The sequence below is a fragment of the Martes martes genome (assembly GCF_963455335.1).
Source record: "Martes martes genome assembly, chromosome: 2".
Classification (NCBI taxonomy): Eukaryota; Metazoa; Chordata; class Mammalia; order Carnivora; family Mustelidae; genus Martes; species Martes martes.
Window position 1 is genome coordinate 126,036,153 of NC_137889.1, and position 6,660 is coordinate 126,042,812.

Below are 6,660 nucleotides of genomic sequence, written 5' to 3' on the forward strand. Positions count from 1 at the left end.
CTGGGTGGCTCAGTGGGTTAAAGCCTCTGCCTTCGGCTCAGGTTATGAACCCAGGGTCCTGGGATCAAGCCCCACATCGGGCTCTCTGCTCAGCAGGGAGCCTGCTTCCTCCTCTCTCTCTGCCTGCCTCTCTGCCTGCTTGTGATCTCTGTCTGTCAAATAAATAAATAAAATATTAAAAAAAAAAAAAAAGAAAGGGGACTGTTGCAGTTATCTACTGCCACGTGACAAACTACTCCAAAATGTAGTGGCTTAAACCACATGATTTTATTTATTTGCTTATAATTCTTACTTAAATCCATTAGTTCATGATTAGTTCATAGTGATTAGTTCATAATGTTTGAATTTGATCAAGCCTTTATTTATTTATTTATTTATTTTTATTTTTATTTTTTATTTGTTTAAGATTTTTATTTATTTATTTGACAGAGAGAGGCATAGCGAGAGAGGGAGCACAAGCAGGGGGAGCTGCAGAGAGAAAGGGAGAAGCAGGCTTCCCGCTGAGCAGGGAGCCCGATGTGGGGCTTGATCCCAGGACCCTGGGTTCATGACCTGAGCTGAATGGCAGATGCTTAATGACTGAGCCACTCAGGAGCCTCTGATCAAGCCTTTAGACCTAGCTCTGATTTCACGAGAAATATAAGAGATAGTGGAACATGTTTTTGCTTTTGTGGGGAACCTCAGTAAATAAAAAAAAAAAAAAAAGAAGAAGAAGAAGAAGTTTCTTCAATAAAAAATAAAATTACAGGGGCACCTGGGTGGCTCAGTTGTTAAGCGTCTGATTTCAGTTCAGATCATGATCCCAAGGTCCTGGAATGGAGCCCCACATTGGGCTTCTTGCTCAGCGGGGAGCCTGTTTCTCCCTCTCCCACTCCTTCTGCTTGTGTTTCCTCTCTTGCTGTATCTCTCTCTGTCAAATAAATAAAATCTTTACAAAAATAAAAATAAAATTATGAGATAAAACAGATAGAGATGAGAGGGAAAACAATAAAGAGAAGAGAGACTTTAAAATACTTATCTAACATTTCCAGTGTGTGGACCTTACTTGGACACTGATCCAAGCAAATTGTAAAAAAAGAAGAAAAATGTAAGACAAGTGAAGACAATTAAGTATGAACACTGACTAGATATTTGATAATATTAAGGAGTTGTTGTTAATTTTCTTTGGGTGTGATGAAAGTATTATAATTATGTTTTTTTAAAGAGAGTCTTTATCTTGTAAAGATACGTAGTAAAATACGTATAGGTAAAATGATATGCTGTCTAGAATTTCTTTTTTTAAAATTTCTTTTGATTTTTAAAAAGATTTTACTTATTTATTTGTCAGAGAGAGAGCACAAGCAGATGGAGAGGCTTGGAGAGGGAGAAGCAGGCTCCCTGCTGAGCAAAGAGCCCAAAGCAGGATGAGATCCTAGGACCCTGGGGTTATGACCTGAGGTGAAAGCAGAGACTTAACCGACTGAGCCAGCCAGGCATCCCTGCTATCTAGAATTTCTTCAAAATAATCAGAAGTGTGGGGTGCCTGGCTGGCTCACTCAGGAAAGCATATGACTCTTGGTCTTGGAGTAGTGAGTTTGAGCCCCATGTTGGAGGGTAGAGATTAATTAAATAAATAAATACCTTTAAAAACAAAGTAATCAGAGGTGTAACAAAATTGACTATTTACACCTGATGAAGCTAGGTAATGAATACATGGGGAAGTTTATACTATTACCTCTATTTGTATGTGTTTGAGAAATCTCATCATGTATATTTTTTTGAGATTTTATTTAATTTGACAGAGAGAGAGGGATTACCAGTAGGAAGAGAGGCAGGCAGAGAGAAAGGGGGAAGCAGGCTCCCTGCTGAGCAGAGAGCCCTATGCAAGGTTTTATCCCAGGACCCTGAGACCACGACCTGAGCCAAAGGCTGAGGCTTAACCCGCTGAGCCACCCAGGTTCCCCTCATCATGTATTTTTTTAATTAGTGGAAACATCATAGCCTCCAAACAGTATAGCAAGAGGTGAGGATAGAGACGGCCAGGGGAATCACAAAAACCAAAAATCAGAAAACATTGTTGGGGCGCCTGGGTGGCTCAGTGGGTTAAGCTTCTGCCTTCGGCTTAGGTCATGATCTCAGGGTCTTGGGATCAAGTACGGCATCGGGTTCTCTGCTCAACAGGGAGAGTGCTTCCCCCTGCCCCTCGCTGCCTGCCTCTCTGCCTACTTGTGATCTTTGCCTGTCAAATAAATAAATAAAATTTAAAAATAAATAAATAAAATCTTTTTAAAAATAAAAAAAAAAAAGAAAACATTGTTACTCTAACAGAAAGTGGGAAAGAAGGAAGAAAAAAGTTGCCTAAACAGTAGAGTCTCCTAGTAAGCGAAAGTTCTTCACTAAGCCTTAGGTAACCATCTTTAGAGTCTGTAAAACTAGCCTCTGTCGTGAAAGCGCATTTTGAGCTAGGACACTCGGTTCTATTCCTGACCTTCCTTGTGGCAAGTCATGCAGCTTCTTTGGGCCAAAGGTGTGCATGGATCCTTAGGCTATATTAAGGGCTGGGACATCCTTTGGCCATTGGCAGCTCTGTGACAGCTGGCTGGAGCTAGAGATTCAGTTTGCTGCCACAGAAGAGAGCCAAGCCAACTGGGTCACATGAGGAAGTAACCTGAGCCCTTTGCTCCAACCTGGTGAGCAACGTTCCATTTTGCCTGCTGCTCTTTGTGGCTATTCAAGGATAGCCAAATGTGTATGACCAAATGAAACAGCCAATCCCAAGACACTATTTGAAGAGTGTCAAGTCTTCTATAAACTTTTGAAATATGATTTGGCAAGTTTCTAGTAAAAGTGATTTGCAGCCTATTTGAATGAAAAGGAAGGAAATGGAGTGAATACCACAAAGATGGCTGCATCTTAGTGACCATATTTTTAGAGGACACGGGAATCTTGGAGAGGAAGAAAACCTTTCTTCACTCTCAAACATTGTTGTGAATTTAAGCTCTTTTCTTCTTTGCAGGTTCATCCTTTCAACAGCTTTCTAGTTATTTTCCCATATGTTCTTCATTTTTTTCCCCATAGATTTTTTTAAATTTACTGCCATCTACTAAGCCCTGCATTTATTCCCATATTTCTCACTATGCAGCTTTCTTATTACATTTCCCATTTCCATTCTTGTTCCCATTGCCTGCTAGCAAAACTTTGTCTTTTAAAAAAAAAATCTCCTCCTCTTTTTCCTCTCTACTTTTATATCTTATTCCCCCTGAAACTCTCTTCTGTTCTTGCTCTTGTCCTCTCTAGTTAGCATATAATGTCCCTGAAAGGATTAAGTAGCCAAACAGTCTCAGAGTAAGGTCAGAATGTGTTGTGATGTGGAAAAACTTCCATATTAACTACTTTATTGGTTGAAGTTATTGTTCCTTTTTATCCTCCTGGAGCATTTACTAGATAAAATGTCTGGATCTTTTTTGTTTTGTTATGTTCATAAAATCTCCTAGGGCTCTAAAAGGCAGGTTGTCTTTCCTTTCTAAGTTGTTTCTCAATTTGATTTTCACGTGAAGTGTTGTGTGGTTGAAGATGAGAAGAAAGAATTCAGAGAAAAACTAGATAGAGAAAAAAAAAATCTGAGTAGATAACCTAACTTAGCTTTGATAAAAACTTAGCTTTGATAAAGTCATAACTAAGTTTTCCTGTGGGAATTTGAGGTACATCAGCACAGGTACTAAATAATACATTTTGGTGATAATGGAGATCTAGAACTGTGCTAAAGAGGGAAAACTACATGAAAGAAAGGGAGAAAAAGGGATTTTTTTTTTTTTTAAAGGGAAAGTAATAAAGGTCCCAGATAACAGACCCATAAATGATTTGGGTGGAAGTAACTAAACTTACTACATCAAAACTAACCACTTTGGGGGCGCCTGGGTGGCACAGTCATTAAGCCTCTGCCTTTGGCTCAGGTCATGATCCCAGGGTCCTGGGATCAAGCCCCACATCAGGCTCCCTGCTCAGGGGGAAGCCTGCTTCTCCCTCTCCCACTCCCCCTGCTTGTGTTCTCTTTCTCGCTGTGTCTCTCTCTGTCAAATAAAAAAATAAAATCTTTAAAAAAAAAAACAAAAACTAACTACTTTGCATATATTCATTGTTAACCTTCTTAACTTATGGGGTCGGTACCATTATTAGCCCAGCAGGGGGGGGAAATTGAGTCATACAGAGGCTCAACCTCCTACCCATGGTTACACAATTAGAAAGTAGTAGCCCTGGGAGTGCCTGGGTGGCTCAGTCCTTCACTTAAGTCTGCCTTCAGCTCAGGTCATGATCGCAGGCTCCTCAGATTGAGCCCTGCATCAGCAGGCTCCCTGCTCAGTGGAGAGTCTGCTTCTTCCTCTCCTGCTTCCCCTGCTTGGGTTCCCTCTCATGCTGTCTCTCTCTGTCAAATAAATAAATAAAATCTTTAAAAAAAAAAAAAAAGTAGTAGCCCTGGGATTTGACCCCAAACAGTAATTAACCACAGTAGCCTTTGGTTTTTTATTACAACTAGTACTTGCTTTTCACACACAAAAAAACCAAAAAACACAACAAACAAAAAAACCTTTAAATTAAGTTTATTTAACCAATATTTCAGTAGAAAGGTAGTTCCAAGATATGGGCAACCTAAAAATTTTGTGTGAACCTGGTCACATTTCAAATCTTTGTTCATATCTGTGATTCCAGTGAACTTGTCATAGAGAATGCTTGGGGCACCTGAGTGACGCAGTTGGTTAATCGTCCAACTCTTGGTTTCAGCTCAGGCCATTATCTCAGGGTGGTGAGATCAAGTCCCAAGTCTGGCTCTGCACTCAGCACGGAGTCTGCTTACAACTATTTCTCCCTCTGCCCCCCTATCCCACTGGCATGCTCATGAGCTCTCTCTCTAATAAATAATCTTTTTTTTTTTTAAGAATGTTTAAAAATAAGTCACAAAGTTTTCACTGGTAGCACTAAGGAATGTAAGACAATTACTAAATGATGGGTTTCAGAGAAAAATACTTTATGTGCAAAATTCTAAGTAAAGCCATAACATAGAACATAATTTAAAATTTTAAAAACCTAGAAAAGAGGGGCACCTGGGTGGCTCAGTAGGTTAAGTAAACATCCCATCCAACTCTTGATCTCAGCTCAGGTCTTGATCTCAGGATTATGAGTTCAAGCCCCATGATGGGCTCCATGCTGGGTATGTAGACTACTTTAACAAAAACAAAATAAAACAAAAAACAAGATATTAATCAGTTAAGGTTAAATTCTAAGAAATCAGAATGTATATACTCGAAGAAAATAAGTGATTTTAAAAGTCCATGTACAACAAACCATGAAAGACTCAATCTCAAAAAACAGACTGAGGGTTGCTGGGGGGAGGGGGGGACAGGAGAGGGTGGTGGGGATATGGACATTGGGGAGGGTATGTGCTATGATGAGTGCTGTGAAATGTGTAAACCTGGCAATTCACAGACCTGTACCCCTGGGGATAAAAATACATTATATATTTATTAAAATAAATAAATTAAAAAAAATCCATATACAAATTTTAAAGGATTTTTTTAAATTTAAAAAATTTAAGTTATTTATTTTTTTTAAGCAATCTCTATACCTGAGATCAAGGGTCACATGCTTTTCCAACTGAGTCAGCCAGGCACCCCTAGGTGAATTTTAATATAGAAATATATCGCTGAAAAAAATATATAGCTGAGGCATGGATATGCTCTTGATGAAAGTATTTCAGGTAATCGTCATGTGATATAAACTTACCAATGCTGATAGTAGTAAGGGTAAAACTCAAGTATATAAAACAGGATAGGAATTATCTATCAACCAGAGAAGGAATTATCTGTGCAATGCAAGATTTTGATTATGAACCAGAAAAAAAGTCTATTGAGACTTACTGTTAGCTCTTTTCTCCTGTGAGGCCATAGAAAAGCTGTCTATCTTGTGTTGTTTACAGTGAATCGCCTATAATCATTTAACGGTTGGCAATATTTGCTGGGATAGCTGAGTGATTACCAGTTCTTATACCACACAGACCAATATTCCATCATTAAACTTTGGACATAGATGTCAGTTGGCTGGGAGGAGCTAGAAGAAGCTGACCAAGTTGCTTTTCTAACATCCTCATGGCAGGTGCTATGGGACAATAAACTGATACTGTATCTCATGGTTAAATATCTTTAAATATCAAGTAGGCAGAGAGGCAGGCAGAGAGAGAGGAGGAAGCAGGCTCGAGACCTGAGCCAAAGGCAGAGGCTTTAACCCACTGAGCCACCCAGGTGCCCCATGTCCCCTTTATTTTTATATAGCGTCCTTCTTTGTCTATTCTTACAATCTTTGTTTTAAAGTCTGTTTTGTCTGATATAAGTATTGCTACTCTGGCTTTCTTTTGATCTCTATTTGCATAATAAATCTTTCTCCATCCCCTCACTTTCAATCTGCAAGTGTGTTAGGTCTAAAATGAGTCTTTTGTAGGCAGCATAGATTGGTCTTGGTTTTTTATCCATTCTGTCACCCTCTGCCTTTTGATTGGAGTGTTTAGCCCATTTAATTCAAAGCAATTATTGATAGACATGTACTTATTGTCATTTTATTTCTTGTTTTGTGGTTGTTTCTGAAGATTTTCTCTGATTCTTGTGTTTCTCTCTTTCATGGTATGCTGCTTTT